Source organism: Balaenoptera ricei, chromosome 16, assembly GCF_028023285.1.
Source record: "Balaenoptera ricei isolate mBalRic1 chromosome 16, mBalRic1.hap2, whole genome shotgun sequence".
Taxonomy (NCBI): domain Eukaryota; kingdom Metazoa; phylum Chordata; class Mammalia; order Artiodactyla; family Balaenopteridae; genus Balaenoptera; species Balaenoptera ricei.
Genome location: NC_082654.1, coordinates 78,666,113 through 78,690,469, shown reverse-complemented (window position 1 = coordinate 78,690,469; position 24,357 = coordinate 78,666,113).

Genomic DNA, 24,357 nt, shown 5'->3' with positions numbered 1-24,357 from the left:
ACCATCAGCAAAAAGTCTACAAACAATAAATGCTGACGGGGTTTCAGAGAACTGTGTACCCTCTACCTGCTGGTGAGACGTAAAGGGGTAACAGCCAATAATGAGAAAAGAAAGGAGCTGTGTTTAAAAGTAAAAATGGAGGCACCATTCAATCCAGCAGGCGCATCATTGGACGTCTCACCTGAGAAGACAAGAATCGAGAAGACACAGGCCGCAAAAGCTGCAGTGCAGCCTTATTCACAATAGCCAAGACAGTGAAGCAATCAAAATGTCCAACAACAGGTGAATGGATAAAGAAGAAGTGGTCCATGTACACAATGGAATATTAGCCATGGAAAACAATGAACCATTGCTCTTTGAGGCACCACAAATGAGTCTGGAGGTAATCACGAAACATGAGGTAAGTCGGAAAGCAAAAGACCTATATTCTATGATATCACTTATAGGCGTTATCTAATAACTGACACAAATGAACATATTTCCACAGAGAAAGACACTCACAGACTTAGAAAACAAACTATGCTCATCTAAAAGGAAAGGTGGGGGGAATGGATAAATTAAGATTAGTGTTACTATATGTATACAAACACATATTATATACATATCACAAAAAGACCGACCATATAGCAAGGGAGGTCTGCGGAACCCTCTGTAACATTTTACATGGGAAGAGGATCTGTACTTGAATAGACATATATAATGTACAAATGAAGCAGATTGTGTACACCTAGGAGAACCAATATTCGAAGCTTTACCCCAATTAAAAAAAATTTTAACACCAAGAAGAAATAATGAGACATAAACTTATGGGGGTTTTTCCATGCACATTCCAATGTAATTTACAACCTAGGAACACAACTTCCAGAAAGGCTCTGCTGCCCTAGTACCCAGATTTGGGAATGGAGAAATGCTGCCTGCTTGAGGCCACTTCCCACAACATCACCTTTAAACCCATTGCTAAAGGTCACTAAATATTCACCAAACTTGCAGTTCGGGAAATGACACCTGCTCTCTAAAAATTTCTGGGGTGGAAAATTGACCAAAAAATTAAACAGAGGGCAACCTTCCAAGAAGACAATTTCAAGAGTTATATTGTATTCCCAATTGTTTCCTTTTTTTAACAGAAAAGAAAACGGCGGAGAAAAATGATGAGTTCTACGAATTTTCAGAGACATGCAAACCCAAATTACAGAAACCTATCAGCTCACAGCAGCCAGAAGGGCCATTAGCATAAATGCTGCAAACAATAAATGCTGAAGCGATTGTGGAGAAATGCGTACCCTCGATTCTAAGGGGGACGTGGTAAGAGCCACTAATGAAAACACAAAGTAGGTGCTTTGAAAAGGGAAACACGGTGCTACCAGTCAATGAATCACACCCACTGCTGGGCCTATCACCTGAGAAAATGAGAATCAAAAAGTCACAGGCTGGCAATCATGCACTCCAACAATATTTACCATAGCCAACAATTGGAAGCAATGAAAATGTCCATCAACCGAGGAATGCACAAAGTAGAAGTGGTCCACGTACACAGTGGAAAATTACTCCAATAAAAAATAAAAATTAAATTTAAAAATCCAACAAAAGTAAAGAGACATCAGCTTGTGTGGGTTTGTCCAGGCACACTCCACTCTAATTTATAACCGAGAAACACCACAGGCCGCAAGGGCTTTCCCCTAGTTACAAGGGTGGGGAACATAGAACGGCTGCCACCCTATGGCAGTTACCTGCAAAACCAGCTTTAAAGCCTGTGCTAATGGTCATTTCATAGGAAGGAGTAATGCAGGACTGTAAATGAAACCCGCCCTCAAAATGTCTTGAGGGAGGTAATGGCCAAAACATTTCAAAATGTGACACATACTTTAAGAGAACACTTTCAAGAACTAAGAGGTAATCACAGCTTGAAAAATAAAAAGGACTTGCCTTCAAGCTCAATTTCAATGGATTATGAGGCACGTGCGAATTCAACCACAAAGAGGTATCAGATCACACTTGTCAGAATAACCATCAGCAAGAAAACTACAAACAATAAATGCTGAAGGTGTTGTAGAGAAATGCATACCCTCAACTTCAAGGGGGACGTAACTTGGAAAGGGCCACGAAATAGAACAGAATGGAGGTGCATTAAAAAGGTCAACATTGAGCTACCATATGATCCAGCAGGCCCACTCCTCGACCTATAATCTAAGAAGAGAGAATTGGAAAGACACAGGCAGGCAAATCTGCATGGCACAGTATTACAATAGCCAAGATATGGAAGTAACCAAAAAGTCCACCAACAGATGGGTGGACACAGAAGAACTCCTCCATGTACAGATGGAATATTCGCTAGTGAAAAAAAATGAAACAATGCCATTTGCAGCACCATAGATGAGTCTAGACGTAATCACGCCACCTGTAGTCAGTGAGAAAGCAAAAGACACATATCCTATCATATCACTTTTTGGAGTTACTTAAAAATTGATACCAATGAAGATATTTCCACAGAGAAAGGCAATCACAGATTCATTAAAAAACTTATGGTTCACCAAATAGAAAGGGATGAGGATTGGTTACATTACCATATTGGGGTTAACAAAGATATACATACCATGTGAAATATATAACCACCAAAGACGTACGGAAGACCAGGAGAGAGACTACTCAACATTGTGCCATAACCTACATGGGAAAAGGATGCGAGGAAGAATAGATACACGTATCTGTGTGAAAGAACCACATCTTGCACACCTAGAGCAAACAAACCATTGTAATCAAATTTGCTGGGATAAAAAATAAAAAGTCAGTTACAAATATGAACAAGAAGTAATGAGACATAAACTAAAGGGCTTTTTCCTGGCATATTCCATTCTAATATACAACCTAGAACACCACTTCCATTAAGGCTCTGTTTCCCTAGTAACCAGATTTGGTAAAGGAGAAATGCTGCAGCCTTGTGGCCGTTTCCTGCAAGAGCAGCTTTAAACTCACAGCTAATGGTCACTTAACATTCACAAGGACTCAGGGCTGTAAAAGACACTTGCTCTAAACATTGGTGCTGAAGTAGGGAATGGACAAAAAAATTCAAAACAGGCAAATGTTTCAAGAAGAGATTATGAAGAGTTAAGTTTTCCTCACACTCTTTTTAAAAACAAGGAAAATGGATAAAAGCTCAACCTCAGGGAGTGTTAGACGCATGCAATCTAATCTACAAAAAGTTTCAACTTACACCAGTCGACTGACCATCAGCAAAAAGTCTACAAACAATAAATGCTGACGGGGTTTCAGAGAACTGTGTACCCTCTACCTGCTGGTGAGACGTAAAGGGGTAACAGCCAATAATGAGAAAAGAAAGGAGCTGTGTTTAAAAGTAAAAATGGAGGCACCATTCAATCCAGCAGGCGCATCATTGGACGTCTCACCTGAGAAGACAAGAATCGAGAAGACACAGGCCGCAAAAGCTGCAGTGCAGCCTTATTCACAATAGCCAAGACAGTGAAGCAATCAAAATGTCCAACAACAGGTGAATGGATAAAGAAGAAGTGGTCCATGTACACAATGGAATATTAGCCATGGAAAACAATGAACCATTGCTCTTTGAGGCACCACAAATGAGTCTGGAGGTAATCACGAAACATGAGGTAAGTCGGAAAGCAAAAGACCTATATTCTATGATATCACTTATAGGCGTTATCTAATAACTGACACAAATGAACATATTTCCACAGAGAAAGACACTCACAGACTTAGAAAACAAACTATGCTCATCTAAAAGGAAAGGTGGGGGGAATGGATAAATTAAGATTAGTGTTACTATATGTATACAAACACATATTATATACATATCACAAAAAGACCGACCATATAGCAAGGGAGGTCTGCGGAACCCTCTGTAACATTTTACATGGGAAGAGGATCTGTACTTGAATAGACATATATAATGTACAAATGAAGCAGATTGTGTACACCTAGGAGAACCAATATTCGAAGCTTTACCCCAATTAAAAAAATTTTTAACACCAAGAAGAAATAATGAGACATAAACTTATGGGGGTTTTTCCATGCACATTCCAATGTAATTTACAACCTAGGAACACAACTTCCAGAAAGGCTCTGCTGCCCTAGTACCCAGATTTGGGAATGGAGAAATGCTGCCTGCTTGAGGCCACTTCCCACAACATCACCTTTAAACCCATTGCTAAAGGTCACTAAATATTCACCAAACTTGCAGTTCGGGAAATGACACCTGCTCTCTAAAAATTTCTGGGGTGGAAAATTGACCAAAAAATTAAACAGAGGGCAACCTTCCAAGAAGACAATTTCAAGAGTTATATTGTATTCCCAATTGTTTCCTTTTTTTAACAGAAAAGAAAACGGCGGAGAAAAATGATGAGTTCTACGAATTTTCAGAGACATGCAAACCCAAATTACAGAAACCTATCAGCTCACAGCAGCCAGAAGGGCCATTAGCATAAATGCTGCAAACAATAAATGCTGAAGCGATTGTGGAGAAATGCGTACCCTCGATTCTAAGGGGGACGTGGTAAGAGCCACTAATGAAAACACAAAGTAGGTGCTTTGAAAAGGGAAACACGGTGCTACCAGTCAATGAATCACACCCACTGCTGGGCCTATCACCTGAGAAAATGAGAATCAAAAAGTCACAGGCTGGCAATCATGCACTCCAACAATATTTACCATAGCCAACAATTGGAAGCAATGAAAATGTCCATCAACCGAGGAATGCACAAAGTAGAAGTGGTCCACGTACACAGTGGAAAATTACTCCAATAAAAAATAAAAATTAAATTTAAAAATCCAACAAAAGTAAAGAGACATCAGCTTGTGTGGGTTTGTCCAGGCACACTCCACTCTAATTTATAACCGAGAAACACCACAGGCCGCAAGGGCTTTCCCCTAGTTACAAGGGTGGGGAACATAGAACGGCTGCCACCCTATGGCAGTTACCTGCAAAACCAGCTTTAAAGCCTGTGCTAATGGTCATTTCATAGGAAGGAGTAATGCAGGACTGTAAATGAAACCCGCCCTCAAAATGTCTTGAGGGAGGTAATGGCCAAAACATTTCAAAATGTGACACATACTTTAAGAGAACACTTTCAAGAACTAAGAGGTAATCACAGCTTGAAAAATAAAAAGGACTTGCCTTCAAGCTCAATTTCAATGGATTATGAGGCACGTGCGAATTCAACCACAAAGAGGTATCAGATCACACTTGTCAGAATAACCATCAGCAAGAAAACTACAAACAATAAATGCTGAAGGTGTTGTAGAGAAATGCATACCCTCAACCTCAAGGGGGACGTAACTTGGAAAGGGCCACGAAATAGAACAGAATGGAGGTGCATTAAAAAGGTCAACATTGAGCTACCATATGATCCAGCAGGCCCACTCCTCGACCTATAATCTAAGAAGAGAGAATTGGAAAGACACAGGCAGGCAAATCTGCATGGCACAGTATTACAATAGCCAAGATATGGAAGTAACCAAAAAGTCCACCAACAGATGGGTGGACACAGAAGAACTCCTCCATGTACAGATGGAATATTCGCTAGTGAAAAAAATGAAACAATGCCATTTGCAGCACCATAGATGAGTCTAGACGTAATCACGCCACCTGTAGTCAGTGAGAAAGCAAAAGACACATATCCTATCATATCACTTTTTGGAGTTACTTAAAAATTGATACCAATGAAGATATTTCCACAGAGAAAGGCAATCACAGATTCATTAAAAAACTTATGGTTCACCAAATAGAAAGGGATGAGGGTTGGTTACATTACCATATTGGGGTTAACAAAGATATACATACCATGTGAAATATATAACCACCAAAGACGTACGGAAGACCAGGAGAGAGACTACTCAACATTGTGCCATAACCTACATGGGAAAAGGATGCGAGGAAGAATAGATACACGTATATGTGTGAAAGAACCACATCTTGCACACCTAGAGCAAACAAACCATTGTAATCAAATTTGCTGGGATAAAAAATAAAAAGTCAATTACAAATATGAACAAGAAGTAATGAGACATAAACTAAAGGGCTTTTTCCTGGCATATTCCATTCTAATATACAACCTAGAACACCACTTCCATTAAGGCTCTGTTTCCCTAGTAACCAGATTTGGTAAAGGAGAAATGCTGCAGCCTTGTGGCCGTTTCCTGCAAGAGCAGCTTTAAACTCACAGCTAATGGTCACTTAACATTCACAAGGACTCAGGGCTGTAAAAGACACTTGCTCTAAACATTGGTGCTGAAGTAGGGAATGGACAAAAAAATTCAAAACAGGCAAATGTTTCAAGAAGAGATTATGAAGAGTTAAGTTTTCCTCACACTCTTTTTAAAAACAAGGAAAATGGATAAAAGCTCAACCTCAGGGAGTGTTAGACGCATGCAATCTAATCTACAAAAAGTTTCAACTTACACCAGTCGACTGACCATCAGCAAAAAGTCTACAAACAATAAATGCTGACGGGGTTTCAGAGAACTGTGTACCCTCTACCTGCTGGTGAGACGTAAAGGGATAACAGCCAATAATGAGAAAAGAAAGGAGCTGTGTTTAAAAGTAAAAATGGAGGCACCATTCAATCCAGCAGGCGCATCATTGGACGTCTCACCTGAGAAGACAAGAATCGAGAAGACACAGGCCGCAAAAGCTGCAGTGCAGCCTTATTCACAATAGCCAAGACAGTGAAGCAATCAAAATGTCCAACAACAGGTGAATGGATAAAGAAGAAGTGGTCCATGTACACAATGGAATATTAGCCATGGAAAACAATGAACCATTGCTCTTTGAGGCACCACAAATGAGTCTGGAAATAATCACGAAACATGAGGTAAGTCGGAAAGCAAAAGACCTATATTCTATGATATCACTTATAGGCGTTATCTAATAACTGACACAAATGAACATATTTCCACAGAGAAAGACACTCACAGACTTAGAAAACAAACTATGCTCATCTAAAAGGAAAGGTGGGGGGAATGGATAAATTAAGATTAGTGTTACTATATGTATACAAACACATATTATATATATATCACAAAAAGACCGACCATATAGCAAGGGAGGTGTGCGGAACCCTCTGTAACATTTTACATGGGAAGAGGATCTGTACTTGAATAGACATATATAATGTACAAATGAAGCAGATTGTGTACACCTAGGAGAACCAATATTCGAAGCTTTACCCCAATTAAAAAAAATTTTAACACCAAGAAGAAATAATGAGACATAAACTTATGGGGGTTTTTCCATGCACATTCCAATGTAATTTACAACCTAGGAACACAACTTCCAGAAAGGCTCTGCTGCCCTAGTACCCAGATTTGGGAATGGAGAAATGCTGCCTGCTTGAGGCCACTTCCCACAACATCACCTTTAAACCCATTGCTAAAGGTCACTAAATATTCACCAAACTTGCAGTTCGGGAAATGACACCTGCTCTCTAAAAATTTCTGGGGTGGAAAATTGACCAAAAAATTAAACAGAGGGCAACCTTCCAAGAAGACAATTTCAAGAGTTATATTGTATTCCCAATTGTTTCCTTTTTTTAACAGAAAAGAAAACGGCGGAGAAAAATGATGAGTTTTACGAATTTTCAGAGACATGCAAACCCAAATTACAGAAACCTATCAGCTCACAGCAGCCAGAAGGGCCATTAGCATAAATGCTGCAAACAATAAATGCTGAAGCGATTGTGGAGAAATGCGTACCCTCGATTCTAAGGGGGACGTGGTAAGAGCCACTAATGAAAACACAAAGTAGGTGCTTTGAAAAGGGAAACACGGTGCTACCAGTCAATGAATCACACCCACTGCTGGGCCTATCACCTGAGAAAATGAGAATCAAAAAGTCACAGGCTGGCAATCATGCACTCCAACAATATTTACCATAGCCAACAATTGGAAGCAATGAAAATGTCCATCAACCGAGGAATGCACAAAGTAGAAGTGGTCCACGTACACAGTGGAAAATTACTCCAATAAAAAATAAAAATTAAATTTAAAAATCCAACAAAAGTAAAGAGACATCAGCTTGTGTGGGTTTGTCCAGGCACACTCCACTCTAATTTATAACCGAGAAACACCACAGGCCGCAAGGGCTTTCCCCTAGTTACAAGGGTGGGGAACATAGAACGGCTGCCACCCTATGGCAGTTACCTGCAAAACCAGCTTTAAAGCCTGTGCTAATGGTCATTTCATAGGAAGGAGTAATGCAGGACTGTAAATGAAACCCGCCCTCAAAATGTCTTGAGGGAGGTAATGGCCAAAACATTTCAAAATGTGACACATACTTTAAGAGAACACTTTCAAGAACTAAGAGGTAATCACAGCTTGAAAAATAAAAAGGACTTGCCTTCAAGCTCAATTTCAATGGATTATGAGGCACGTGCGAATTCAACCACAAAGAGGTATCAGATCACACTTGTCAGAATAACCATCAGCAAGAAAACTACAAACAATAAATGCTGAAGGTGTTGTAGAGAAATGCATACCCTCAACCTCAAGGGGGACGTAACTTGGAAAGGGCCACGAAATAGAACAGAATGGAGGTGCATTAAAAAGGTCAACATTGAGCTACCATATGATCCAGCAGGCCCACTCCTCGACCTATAATCTAAGAAGAGAGAATTGGAAAGACACAGGCAGGCAAATCTGCATGGCACAGTATTACAATAGCCAAGATATGGAAGTAACCAAAAAGTCCACCAACAGATGGGTGGACACAGAAGAACTCCTCCATGTACAGATGGAATATTCGCTAGTGAAAAAAATGAAACAATGCCATTTGCAGCACCATAGATGAGTCTAGACGTAATCACGCCACCTGTAGTCAGTGAGAAAGCAAAAGACACATATCCTATCATATCACTTTTTGGAGTTACTTAAAAATTGATACCAATGAAGATATTTCCACAGAGAAAGGCAATCACAGATTCATTAAAAAACTTATGGTTCACCAAATAGAAAGGGATGAGGGTTGGTTACATTACCATATTGGGGTTAACAAAGATATACATACCATGTGAAATATATAACCACCAAAGACGTACGGAAGACCAGGAGAGAGACTACTCAACATTGTGCCATAACCTACATGGGAAAAGGATGCGAGGAAGAATAGATACACGTATATGTGTGAAAGAACCACATCTTGCACACCTAGAGCAAACAAACCATTGTAATCAAATTTGCTGGGATAAAAAATAAAAAGTCAATTACAAATATGAACAAGAAGTAATGAGACATAAACTAAAGGGCTTTTTCCTGGCATATTCCATTCTAATATACAACCTAGAACACCACTTCCATTAAGGCTCTGTTTCCCTAGTAACCAGATTTGGTAAAGGAGAAATGCTGCAGCCTTGTGGCCGTTTCCTGCAAGAGCAGCTTTAAACTCACAGCTAATGGTCACTTAACATTCACAAGGACTCAGGGCTGTAAAAGACACTTGCTCTAAACATTGGTGCTGAAGTAGGGAATGGACAAAAAAATTCAAAACAGGCAAATGTTTCAAGAAGAGATTATGAAGAGTTAAGTTTTCCTCACACTCTTTTTAAAAACAAGGAAAATGGATAAAAGCTCAACCTCAGGGAGTGTTAGACGCATGCAATCTAATCTACAAAAAGTTTCAACTTACACCAGTCGACTGACCATCAGCAAAAAGTCTACAAACAATAAATGCTGACGGGGTTTCAGAGAACTGTGTACCCTCTACCTGCTGGTGAGACGTAAAGGGATAACAGCCAATAATGAGAAAAGAAAGGAGCTGTGTTTAAAAGTAAAAATGGAGGCACCATTCAATCCAGCAGGCGCATCATTGGACGTCTCACCTGAGAAGACAAGAATCGAGAAGACACAGGCCGCAAAAGCTGCAGTGCAGCCTTATTCACAATAGCCAAGACAGTGAAGCAATCAAAATGTCCAACAACAGGTGAATGGATAAAGAAGAAGTGGTCCATGTACACAATGGAATATTAGCCATGGAAAACAATGAACCATTGCTCTTTGAGGCACCACAAATGAGTCTGGAAATAATCACGAAACATGAGGTAAGTCGGAAAGCAAAAGACCTATATTCTATGATATCACTTATAGGCGTTATCTAATAACTGACACAAATGAACATATTTCCACAGAGAAAGACACTCACAGACTTAGAAAACAAACTATGCTCATCTAAAAGGAAAGGTGGGGGGAATGGATAAATTAAGATTAGTGTTACTATATGTATACAAACACATATTATATATATATCACAAAAAGACCGACCATATAGCAAGGGAGGTGTGCGGAACCCTCTGTAACATTTTACATGGGAAGAGGATCTGTACTTGAATAGACATATATAATGTACAAATGAAGCAGATTGTGTACACCTAGGAGAACCAATATTCGAAGCTTTACCCCAATTAAAAAAAATTTTAACACCAAGAAGAAATAATGAGACATAAACTTATGGGGGTTTTTCCATGCACATTCCAATGTAATTTACAACCTAGGAACACAACTTCCAGAAAGGCTCTGCTGCCCTAGTACCCAGATTTGGGAATGGAGAAATGCTGCCTGCTTGAGGCCACTTCCCACAACATCACCTTTAAACCCATTGCTAAAGGTCACTAAATATTCACCAAACTTGCAGTTCGGGAAATGACACCTGCTCTCTAAAAATTTCTGGGGTGGAAAATTGACCAAAAAATTAAACAGAGGGCAACCTTCCAAGAAGACAATTTCAAGAGTTATATTGTATTCCCAATTGTTTCCTTTTTTTAACAGAAAAGAAAACGGCGGAGAAAAATGATGAGTTTTACGAATTTTCAGAGACATGCAAACCCAAATTACAGAAACCTATCAGCTCACAGCAGCCAGAAGGGCCATTAGCATAAATGCTGCAAACAATAAATGCTGAAGCGATTGTGGAGAAATGCGTACCCTCGATTCTAAGGGGGACGTGGTAAGAGCCACTAATGAAAACACAAAGTAGGTGCTTTGAAAAGGGAAACACGGTGCTACCAGTCAATGAATCACACCCACTGCTGGGCCTATCACCTGAGAAAATGAGAATCAAAAAGTCACAGGCTGGCAATCATGCACTCCAACAATATTTACCATAGCCAACAATTGGAAGCAATGAAAATGTCCATCAACCGAGGAATGCACAAAGTAGAAGTGGTCCACGTACACAGTGGAAAATTACTCCAATAAAAAATAAAAATTAAATTTAAAAATCCAACAAAAGTAAAGAGACATCAGCTTGTGTGGGTTTGTCCAGGCACACTCCACTCTAATTTATAACCGAGAAACACCACAGGCCGCAAGGGCTTTCCCCTAGTTACAAGGGTGGGGAACATAGAACGGCTGCCACCCTATGGCAGTTACCTGCAAAACCAGCTTTAAAGCCTGTGCTAATGGTCATTTCATAGGAAGGAGTAATGCAGGACTGTAAATGAAACCCGCCCTCAAAATGTCTTGAGGGAGGTAATGGCCAAAACATTTCAAAATGTGACACATACTTTAAGAGAACACTTTCAAGAACTAAGAGGTAATCACAGCTTGAAAAATAAAAAGGACTTGCCTTCAAGCTCAATTTCAATGGATTATGAGGCACGTGCGAATTCAACCACAAAGAGGTATCAGATCACACTTGTCAGAATAACCATCAGCAAGAAAACTACAAACAATAAATGCTGAAGGTGTTGTAGAGAAATGCATACCCTCAACCTCAAGGGGGACGTAACTTGGAAAGGGCCACGAAATAGAACAGAATGGAGGTGCATTAAAAAGGTCAACATTGAGCTACCATATGATCCAGCAGGCCCACTCCTCGACCTATAATCTAAGAAGAGAGAATTGGAAAGACACAGGCAGGCAAATCTGCATGGCACAGTATTACAATAGCCAAGATATGGAAGTAACCAAAAAGTCCACCAACAGATGGGTGGACACAGAAGAACTCCTCCATGTACAGATGGAATATTCGCTAGTGAAAAAAATGAAACAATGCCATTTGCAGCACCATAGATGAGTCTAGACGTAATCACGCCACCTGTAGTCAGTGAGAAAGCAAAAGACACATATCCTATCATATCACTTTTTGGAGTTACTTAAAAATTGATACCAATGAAGATATTTCCACAGAGAAAGGCAATCACAGATTCATTAAAAAACTTATGGTTCACCAAATAGAAAGGGATGAGGGTTGGTTACATTACCATATTGGGGTTAACAAAGATATACATACCATGTGAAATATATAACCACCAAAGACGTACGGAAGACCAGGAGAGAGACTACTCAACATTGTGCCATAACCTACATGGGAAAAGGATGCGAGGAAGAATAGATACACGTATATGTGTGAAAGAACCACATCTTGCACACCTAGAGCAAACAAACCATTGTAATCAAATTTGCTGGGATAAAAAATAAAAAGTCAATTACAAATATGAACAAGAAGTAATGAGACATAAACTAAAGGGCTTTTTCCTGGCATATTCCATTCTAATATACAACCTAGAACACCACTTCCATTAAGGCTCTGTTTCCCTAGTAACCAGATTTGGTAAAGGAGAAATGCTGCAGCCTTGTGGCCGTTTCCTGCAAGAGCAGCTTTAAACTCACAGCTAATGGTCACTTAACATTCACAAGGACTCAGGGCTGTAAAAGACACTTGCTCTAAACATTGGTGCTGAAGTAGGGAATGGACAAAAAAATTCAAAACAGGCAAATGTTTCAAGAAGAGATTATGAAGAGTTAAGTTTTCCTCACACTCTTTTTAAAAACAAGGAAAATGGATAAAAGCTCAACCTCAGGGAGTGTTAGACGCATGCAATCTAATCTACAAAAAGTTTCAACTTACACCAGTCGACTGACCATCAGCAAAAAGTCTACAAACAATAAATGCTGACGGGGTTTCAGAGAACTGTGTACCCTCTACCTGCTGGTGAGACGTAAAGGGATAACAGCCAATAATGAGAAAAGAAAGGAGCTGTGTTTAAAAGTAAAAATGGAGGCACCATTCAATCCAGCAGGCGCATCATTGGACGTCTCACCTGAGAAGACAAGAATCGAGAAGACACAGGCCGCAAAAGCTGCAGTGCAGCCTTATTCACAATAGCCAAGACAGTGAAGCAATCAAAATGTCCAACAACAGGTGAATGGATAAAGAAGAAGTGGTCCATGTACACAATGGAATATTAGCCATGGAAAACAATGAACCATTGCTCTTTGAGGCACCACAAATGAGTCTGGAAATAATCACGAAACATGAGGTAAGTCGGAAAGCAAAAGACCTATATTCTATGATATCACTTATAGGCGTTATCTAATAACTGACACAAATGAACATATTTCCACAGAGAAAGACACTCACAGACTTAGAAAACAAACTATGCTCATCTAAAAGGAAAGGTGGGGGGAATGGATAAATTAAGATTAGTGTTACTATATGTATACAAACACATATTATATATATATCACAAAAAGACCGACCATATAGCAAGGGAGGTGTGCGGAACCCTCTGTAACATTTTACATGGGAAGAGGATCTGTACTTGAATAGACATATATAATGTACAAATGAAGCAGATTGTGTACACCTAGGAGAACCAATATTCGAAGCTTTACCCCAATTAAAAAAAATTTTAACACCAAGAAGAAATAATGAGACATAAACTTATGGGGGTTTTTCCATGCACATTCCAATGTAATTTACAACCTAGGAACACAACTTCCAGAAAGGCTCTGCTGCCCTAGTACCCAGATTTGGGAATGGAGAAATGCTGCCTGCTTGAGGCCACTTCCCACAACATCACCTTTAAACCCATTGCTAAAGGTCACTAAATATTCACCAAACTTGCAGTTCGGGAAATGACACCTGCTCTCTAAAAATTTCTGGGGTGGAAAATTGACCAAAAAATTAAACAGAGGGCAACCTTCCAAGAAGACAATTTCAAGAGTTATATTGTATTCCCAATTGTTTCCTTTTTTTAACAGAAAAGAAAACGGCGGAGAAAAATGATGAGTTTTACGAATTTTCAGAGACATGCAAACCCAAATTACAGAAACCTATCAGCTCACAGCAGCCAGAAGGGCCATTAGCATAAATGCTGCAAACAATAAATGCTGAAGCGATTGTGGAGAAATGCGTACCCTCGATTCTAAGGGGGACGTGGTAAGAGCCACTAATGAAAACACAAAGTAGGTGCTTTGAAAAGGGAAACACGGTGCTACCAGTCAATGAATCACACCCACTGCTGGGCCTATCACCTGAGAAAATGAGAATCAAAAAGTCACAGGCTGGCAATCATGCACTCCAACAATATTTACCATAGCCAACAATTGGAAGCAATGAAAATGTCCATCAACCGAGGAATGCACAAAGTAGAAGTGGTCCACGTACACAGTGGAAAATTACTCCAATAAAAAATAAAAATTAAATTTAAAAATCCAACAAAAGTAAAGAGACATCAGCTTGTGTGGGTTTGTCCAGGCACACTCCACTCTAATTTATAACCGAGAAACACCACAGGCCGCAAGGGCTTTCCCCTAGTTACAAGGGTGGGGAACATAGAACGGCTGCCACCCTATGGCAGTTACCTGCAAAACCAGCTTTAAAGCCTGTGCTAATGGTCATTTCATAGGAAGGAGTAATGCAGGACTGTAAATGAAACCCGCCCTCAAAATGTCTTGAGGGAGGTAATGGCCAAAACATTTCAAAATGTGACACATACTTTAAGAGAACACTTTCAAGAACTAAGAGGTAATCACAGCTTGAAAAATAAAAAGGACTTGCCTTCAAGCTCAATTTCAATGGATTATGAGGCACGTGCGAATTCAACCACAAAGAGGTATCAGATCACACTTGTCAGAATAACCATCAGCAAGAAAACTACAAACAATAAATGCTGAAGGTGTTGTAGAGAAATGCATACCCTCAACCTCAAGGGGGACGTAACTTGGAAAGGGCCACGAAATAGAACAGAATGGAGGTGCATTAAAAAGGTCAACATTGAGCTACCATATGATCCAGCAGGCCCACTCCTCGACCTATAATCTAAGAAGAGAGAATTGGAAAGACACAGGCAGGCAAATCTGCATGGCACAGTATTACAATAGCCAAGATATGGAAGTAACCAAAAAGTCCACCAACAGATGGGTGGACACAGAAGAACTCCTCCATGTACAGATGGAATATTCGCTAGTGAAAAAAATGAAACAATGCCATTTGCAGCACCATAGATGAGTCTAGACGTAATCACGCCACCTGTAGTCAGTGAGAAAGCAAAAGACACATATCCTATCATATCACTTTTTGGAGTTACTTAAAAATTGATACCAATGAAGATATTTCCACAGAGAAAGGCAATCACAGATTCATTAAAAAACTTATGGTTCACCAAATAGAAAGGGATGAGGGTTGGTTACATTACCATATTGGGGTTAACAAAGATATACATACCATGTGAAATATATAACCACCAAAGACGTACGGAAGACCAGGAGAGAGACTACTCAACATTGTGCCATAACCTACATGGGAAAAGGATGCGAGGAAGAATAGATACACGTATATGTGTGAAAGAACCACATCTTGCACACCTAGAGCAAACAAACCATTGTAATCAAATTTGCTGGGATAAAAAATAAAAAGTCAATTACAAATATGAACAAGAAGTAATGAGACATAAACTAAAGGGCTTTTTCCTGGCATATTCCATTCTAATATACAACCTAGAACACCACTTCCATTAAGGCTCTGTTTCCCTAGTAACCAGATTTGGTAAAGGAGAAATGCTGCAGCCTTGTGGCCGTTTCCTGCAAGAGCAGCTTTAAACTCACAGCTAATGGTCACTTAACATTCACAAGGACTCAGGGCTGTAAAAGACACTTGCTCTAAACATTGGTGCTGAAGTAGGGAATGGACAAAAAAATTCAAAACAGGCAAATGTTTCAAGAAGAGATTATGAAGAGTTAAGTTTTCCTCACACTCTTTTTAAAAACAAGGAAAATGGATAAAAGCTCAACCTCAGGGAGTGTTAGACGCATGCAATCTAATCTACAAAAAGTTTCAACTTACACCAGTCGACTGACCATCAGCAAAAAGTCTACAAACAATAAATGCTGACGGGGTTTCAGAGAACTGTGTACCCTCTACCTGCTGGTGAGACGTGAAGGGATAACAGCCAATAATGAGAAAAGAAAGGAGCTGTGTTTAAAAGTAAAAATGGAGGCACCATTCAATCCAGCAGGCGCATCATTGGACGTCTCACCTGAGAAGACAAGAATCGAGAAGACACAGGCCGCAAAAGCTGCAGTGCAGCCTTATTCACAATAGCCAAGACAGTGAAGCAATCAAAATGTCCAACAACAGGTGAATGGATAAAGAAGAAGTGGTCCATGTACACAATGGAATATTAGCCATGGAAAACAATGAACCATTGCTCTTTGAGGCACCACAAATGAGTCTGGAAATAATCACGAAACATGAGGTAAGTCGGAAAGCAAAAGACCTATATTCTATGATATCACTTATAGGCGTTATCTAATAACTGACACAAATGAACATATTTCCACAGAGAAAGACACTCACAGACTTAGAAAACAAACTATGCTCATCTAAAAGGAAAGGTGGGGGGAATGGATAAATTAAGATTAGTGTTACTATATGTATACAAACACATATTATATATATATCACAAAAAGACCGACCATATAGCAAGGGAGGTGTGCGGAACCCTCTGTAACATTTTACATGGGAAGAGGATCTGTACTTGAATAGACATATATAATGTACAAATGAAGCAGATTGTGTACACCTAGGAGAACCAATATTCGAAGCTTTACCCCAATTAAAAAAAATTTTAACACCAAGAAGAAATAATGAGACATAAACTTATGGGGGTTTTTCCATGCACATTCCAATGTAATTTACAACCTAGGAACACAACTTCCAGAAAGGCTCTGCTGCCCTAGTACCCAGATTTGGGAATGGAGAAATGCTGCCTGCTTGAGGCCACTTCCCACAACATCACCTTTAAACCCATTGCTAAAGGTCACTAAATATTCACCAAACTTGCAGTTCGGGAAATGACACCTGCTCTCTAAAAATTTCTGGGGTGGAAAATTGACCAAAAAATTAAACAGAGGGCAACCTTCCAAGAAGACAATTTCAAGAGTTATATTGTATTCCCAATTGTTTCCTTTTTTTAACAGAAAAGAAAACGGCGGAGAAAAATGATGAGTTTTACGAATTTTCAGAGACATGCAAACCCAAATTACAGAAACCTATCAGCTCACAGCAGCCAGAAGGGCCATTAGCATAAATGCTGCAAACAATAAATGCTGAAGCGATTGTGGAGAAATGCGTACCCTCGATTCTAAGGGGGACGTGGTAAGAGCCACTAATGAAAACACAAAGTAGGTGCTTTGAAAAGGGAAACACGGTGCTACCAGTCAATGAATCACACCCACTGCTGGGCCTATCACCTGAGAAAATGAGAATCAAAAAGTCACAGGCTGGCAATCATGCACTCCAACAATATTTACCATAGCCAACAATTGGAAGCAATGAAAATGTCCATCAACCGAGGAATGCACAAAGTAGAAGTGGTCCACGTACACAGTGGAAAATTACTCCAATAAAAAATAAAAATTAAATTTAAAAATCCAACAAAAGTAAAGAGACATCAGCTTGTGTGGGTTTGTCCAGGCACACTCCACTCTAATTTATAACCGAGAAACACCACAGGCCGCAAGGGCTTTCCCCTAGTTACAAGGGTGGGGAACATAGAACGGCTGCCACCCTATGGCAGTTACCTGCAAAACCAGCTTTAAAGCCTGTGCTAATGGTCATTTCATAGGAAGGAGTAATGCAGGACTGTAAATGAAACCCGCCCTCAAAATGTCTTGAGGGAGGTAATGGCCAAAACATTTCAAAATGTGACACATACTTTAAGAGAACACTTTCAAGAACTAAGAGGTAATCACAGCTTGAAAAATAAAAAGGACTTGCCTTCAAGCTCAATTTCAATGGATTATGAGGCACGTGCGAATTCAACCACAAAGAGGTATCAGATCACACTTGTCAGAATAACCATCAGCAAGAAAACTACAAACAATAAATGCTGAAGGTGTTGTAGAGAAATGCATACCCTCAACCTCAAGGGGGACGTAACTTGGAAAGGGCCACGAAATAGAACAGAATGGAGGTGCATTAAAAAGGTCAACATTGAGCTACCATATGATCCAGCAGGCCCACTCCTCGACCTATAATCTAAGAAGAGAGAATTGGAAAGACACAGGCAGGCAAATCTGCATGGCACAGTATTACAATAGCCAAGATATGGAAGTAACCAAAAAGTCCACCAACAGATGGGTGGACACAGAAGAACTCCTCCATGTACAGATGGAATATTCGCTAGTGAAAAAAATGAAACAATGCCATTTGCAGCACCATAGATGAGTCTAGACGTAATCACGCCACCTGTAGTCAGTGAGAAAGCAAAAGACACATATCCTATCATATCACTTTTTGGAGTTACTTAAAAATTGATACCAATGAAGATATTTCCACAGAGAAAGGCAATCACAGATTCATTAAAAAACTTATGGTTCACCAAATAGAAAGGGATGAGGGTTGGTTACATTACCATATTGGGGTTAACAAAGATATACATACCATGTGAAATATATAACCACCAAAGACGTACGGAAGACCAGGAGAGAGACTACTCAACATTGTGCCATAACCTACATGGGAAAAGGATGCGAGGAAGAATAGATACACGTATATGTGTGAAAGAACCACATCTTGCACACCTAGAGCAAACAAACCATTGTAATCAAATTTGCTGGGATAAAAAATAAAAAGTCAATTACAAATATGAACAAGAAGTAATGAGACATAAACTAAAGGGCTTTTTCCTGGCATATTCCATTCTAATATACAACCTAGAACACCACTTCCATTAAGGCTCTGTTTCCCTAGTAACCAGATTTGGTAAAGGAGAAATGCTGCAGCCTTGTGGCCGTTTCCTGCAAGAGCAGCTTTAAACTCACAGCTAATGGTCACTTAACATTCACAAGGACTCAGGGCTGTAAAAGACACTTGCTCTAAACATTGGTGCTGAAGTAGGGAATGGACAAAAAAATTCAAAACAGGCAAATGTTTCAAGAAGAGATTATGAAGAGTTAAGTTTTCCTCACACTCTTTTTAAAAACAAGGAAAATGGATAAAAGCTCAACCTCAGGGAGTGTTAGACGCATGCAATCTAATCTACAAAAAGTTTCAACTTACACCAGTCGACTGACCATCAGCAAAAAGTCTACAAACAATAAATGCTGACGGGGTTTCAGAGAACTGTGTACCCTCTACCTGCTGGTGAGACGTGAAGGGATAACAGCCAATAATGAGAAAAGAAAGGAGCTGTGTTTAAAAGTAAAAATGGAGGCACCATTCAATCCAGCAGGCGCATCATTGGACGTCTCACCTGAGAAGACAAGAATCGAGAAGACACAGGCCGCAAAAGCTGCAGTGCAGCCTTATTCACAATAGCCAAGACAGTGAAGCAATCAAAATGTCCAACAACAGGTGAATGGATAAAGAAGAAGTGGTCCATGTACACAATGGAATATTAGCCATGGAAAACAATGAACCATTGCTCTTTGAGGCACCACAAATGAGTCTGGAAATAATCACGAAACATGAGGTAAGTCGGAAAGCAAAAGACCTATATTCTATGATATCACTTATAGGCGTTATCTAATAACTGACACAAATGAACATATTTCCACAGAGAAAGACACTCACAGACTTAGAAAACAAACTATGCTCATCTAAAAGGAAAGGTGGGGGGAATGGATAAATTAAGATTAGTGTTACTATATGTATACAAACACATATTATATATATATCACAAAAAGACCGACCATATAGCAAGGGAGGTGTGCGGAACCCTCTGTAACATTTTACATGGGAAGAGGATCTGTACTTGAATAGACATATATAATGTACAAATGAAGCAGATTGTGTACACCTAGGAGAACCAATATTCGAAGCTTTACCCCAATTAAAAAAAATTTTAACACCAAGAAGAAATAATGAGACATAAACTTATGGGGGTTTTTCCATGCACATTCCAATGTAATTTACAACCTAGGAACACAACTTCCAGAAAGGCTCTGCTGCCCTAGTACCCAGATTTGGGAATGGAGAAATGCTGCCTGCTTGAGGCCACTTCCCACAACATCACCTTTAAACCCATTGCTAAAGGTCACTAAATATTCACCAAACTTGCAGTTCGGGAAATGACACCTGCTCTCTAAAAATTTCTGGGGTGGAAAATTGACCAAAAAATTAAACAGAGGGCAACCTTCCAAGAAGACAATTTCAAGAGTTATATTGTATTCCCAATTGTTTCCTTTTTTTAACAGAAAAGAAAACGGCGGAGAAAAATGATGAGTTTTACGAATTTTCAGAGACATGCAAACCCAAATTACAGAAACCTATCAGCTCACAGCAGCCAGAAGGGCCATTAGCATAAATGCTGCAAACAATAAATGCTGAAGCGATTGTGGAGAAATGCGTACCCTCGATTCTAAGGGGGACGTGGTAAGAGCCACTAATGAAAACACAAAGTAGGTGCTTTGAAAAGGGAAACACGGTGCTACCAGTCAATGAATCACACCCACTGCTGGGCCTATCACCTGAGAAAATGAGAATCAAAAAGTCACAGGCTGGCAATCATGCACTCCAACAATATTTACCATAGCCAACAATTGGAAGCAATGAAAATGTCCATCAACCGAGGAATGCACAAAGTAGAAGTGGTCCACGTACACAGTGGAAAATTACTCCAATAAAAAATAAAAATTAAATTTAAAAATCCAACAAAAGTAAAGAGACATCAGCTTGTGTGGGTTTGTCCAGGCACACTCCACTCTAATTTATAACCGAGAAACACCACAGGCCGCAAGGGCTTTCCCCTAGTTACAAGGGTGGGGAACATAGAACGGCTGCCACCCTATGGCAGTTACCTGCAAAACCAGCTTTAAAGCCTGTGCTAATGGTCATTTCATAGGAAGGAGTAATGCAGGACTGTAAATGAAACCCGCCCTCAAAATGTCTTGAGGGAGGTAATGGCCAAAACATTTCAAAATGTGACACATACTTTAAGAGAACACTTTCAAGAACTAAGAGGTAATCACAGCTTGAAAAATAAAAAGGACTTGCCTTCAAGCTCAATTTCAATGGATTATGAGGCACGTGCGAATTCAACCACAAAGAGGTATCAGATCACACTTGTCAGAATAACCATCAGCAAGAAAACTACAAACAATAAATGCTGAAGGTGTTGTAGAGAAATGCATACCCTCAACCTCAAGGGGGACGTAACTTGGAAAGGGCCACGAAATAGAACAGAATGGAGGTGCATTAAAAAGGTCAACATTGAGCTACCATATGATCCAGCAGGCCCACTCCTCGACCTATAATCTAAGAAGAGAGAATTGGAAAGACACAGGCAGGCAAATCTGCATGGCACAGTATTACAATAGCCAAGATATGGAAGTAACCAAAAAGTCCACCAACAGATGGGTGGACACAGAAGAACTCCTCCATGTACAGATGGAATATTCGCTAGTGAAAAAAATGAAACAATGCCATTTGCAGCACCATAGATGAGTCTAGACGTAATCACGCCACCTGTAGTCAGTGAGAAAGCAAAAGACACATATCCTATCATATCACTTTTTGGAGTTACTTAAAAATTGATACCAATGAAGATATTTCCACAGAGAAAGGCAATCACAGATTCATTAAAAAACTTATGGTTCACCAAATAGAAAGGGATGAGGGTTGGTTACATTACCATATTGGGGTTAACAAAGATATACATACCATGTGAAATATATAACCACCAAAGACGTACGGAAGACCAGGAGAGAGACTACTCAACATTGTGCCATAACCTACATGGGAAAAGGATGCGAGGAAGAATAGATACACGTATATGTGTGAAAGAACCACATCTTGCACACCTAGAGCAAACAAACCATTGTAATCAAATTTGCTGGGATAAAAAATAAAAAGTCAATTACAAATATGAACAAGAAGTAATGAGACATAAACTAAAGGGCTTTTTCCTGGCATATTCCATTCTAATATACAACCTAGAACACCACTTCCATTAAGGCTCTGTTTCCCTAGTAACCAGATTTGGTAAAGGAGAAATGCTGCAGCCTTGTGGCCGTTTCCTGCAAGAGCAGCTTTAAACTCACAGCTAATGGTCACTTAACATTCACAAGGACTCAGGGCTGTAAAAGACACTTGCTCTAAACATTGGTGCTGAAGTAGGGAATGGACAAAAAAATTCAAAACAGGCAAATGTTTCAAGAAGAGATTATGAAGAGTTAAGTTTTCCTCACACTCTTTTTAAAAACAAGGAAAATGGATAAAAGCTCAACCTCAGGGAGTGTTAGACGCATGCAATCTAATCTACAAAAAGTTTCAACTTACACCAGTCGACTGACCATCAGCAAAAAGTCTACAAACAATAAATGCTGACGGGGTTTCAGAGAACTGTGTACCCTCTACCTGCTGGTGAGACGTAAAGGGATAACAGCCAATAATGAGAAAAGAAAGGAGCTGTGTTTAAAAGTAAAAATGGAGGCACCATTCAATCCAGCAGGCGCATCATTGGACGTCTCACCTGAGAAGACAAGAATCGAGAAGACACAGGCCGCAAAAGCTGCAGTGCAGCCTTATTCACAATAGCCAAGACAGTGAAGCAATCAAAATGTCCAACAACAGGTGAATGGATAAAGAAGAAGTGGTCCATGTACACAATGGAATATTAGCCATGGAAAACAATGAACCATTGCTCTTTGAGGCACCACAAATGAGTCTGGAAATAATCACGAAACATGAGGTAAGTCGGAAAGCAAAAGACCTATATTCTATGATATCACTTATAGGCGTTATCTAATAACTGACACAAATGAACATATTTCCACAGAGAAAGACACTCACAGACTTAGAAAACAAACTATGCTCATCTAAAAGGAAAGGTGGGGGGAATGGATAAATTAAGATTAGTGTTACTATATGTATACAAACACATATTATATATATATCACAAAAAGACCGACCATATAGCAAGGGAGGTGTGCGGAACCCTCTGTAACATTTTACATGGGAAGAGGATCTGTACTTGAATAGACATATATAATGTACAAATGAAGCAGATTGTGTACACCTAGGAGAACCAATATTCGAAGCTTTACCCCAATTAAAAAAAATTTTAACACCAAGAAGAAATAATGAGACATAAACTTATGGGGGTTTTTCCATGCACATTCCAATGTAATTTACAACCTAGGAACACAACTTCCAGAAAGGCTCTGCTGCCCTAGTACCCAGATTTGGGAATGGAGAAATGCTGCCTGCTTGAGGCCACTTCCCACAACATCACCTTTAAACCCATTGCTAAAGGTCACTAAATATTCACCAAACTTGCAGTTCGGGAAATGACACCTGCTCTCTAAAAATTTCTGGGGTGGAAAATTGACCAAAAAATTAAACAGAGGGCAACCTTCCAAGAAGACAATTTCAAGAGTTATATTGTATTCCCAATTGTTTCCTTTTTTTAACAGAAAAGAAAACGGCGGAGAAAAATGATGAGTTTTACGAATTTTCAGAGACATGCAAACCCAAATTACAGAAACCTATCAGCTCACAGCAGCCAGAAGGGCCATTAGCATAAATGCTGCAAACAATAAATGCTGAAGCGATTGTGGAGAAATGCGTACCCTCGATTCTAAGGGGGACGTGGTAAGAGCCACTAATGAAAACACAAAGTAGGTGCTTTGAAAAGGGAAACACGGTGCTACCAGTCAATGAATCACACCCACTGCTGGGCCTATCACCTGAGAAAATGAGAATCAAAAAGTCACAGGCTGGCAATCATGCACTCCAACAATATTTACCATAGCCAACAATTGGAAGCAATGAAAATGTCCATCAACCGAGGAATGCACAAAGTAGAAGTGGTCCACGTACACAGTGGAAAATTACTCCAATAAAAAATAAAAATTAAATTTAAAAATCCAACAAAAGTAAAGAGACATCAGCTTGTGTGGGTTTGTCCAGGCACACTCCACTCTAATTTATAACCGAGAAACACCACAGGCCGCAAGGGCTTTCCCCTAGTTACAAGGGTGGGGAACATAGAACGGCTGCCACCCTATGGCAGTTACCTGCAAAACCAGCTTTAAAGCCTGTGCTAATGGTCATTTCATAGGAAGGAGTAATGCAGGACTGTAAATGAAACCCGCCCTCAAAATGTCTTGAGG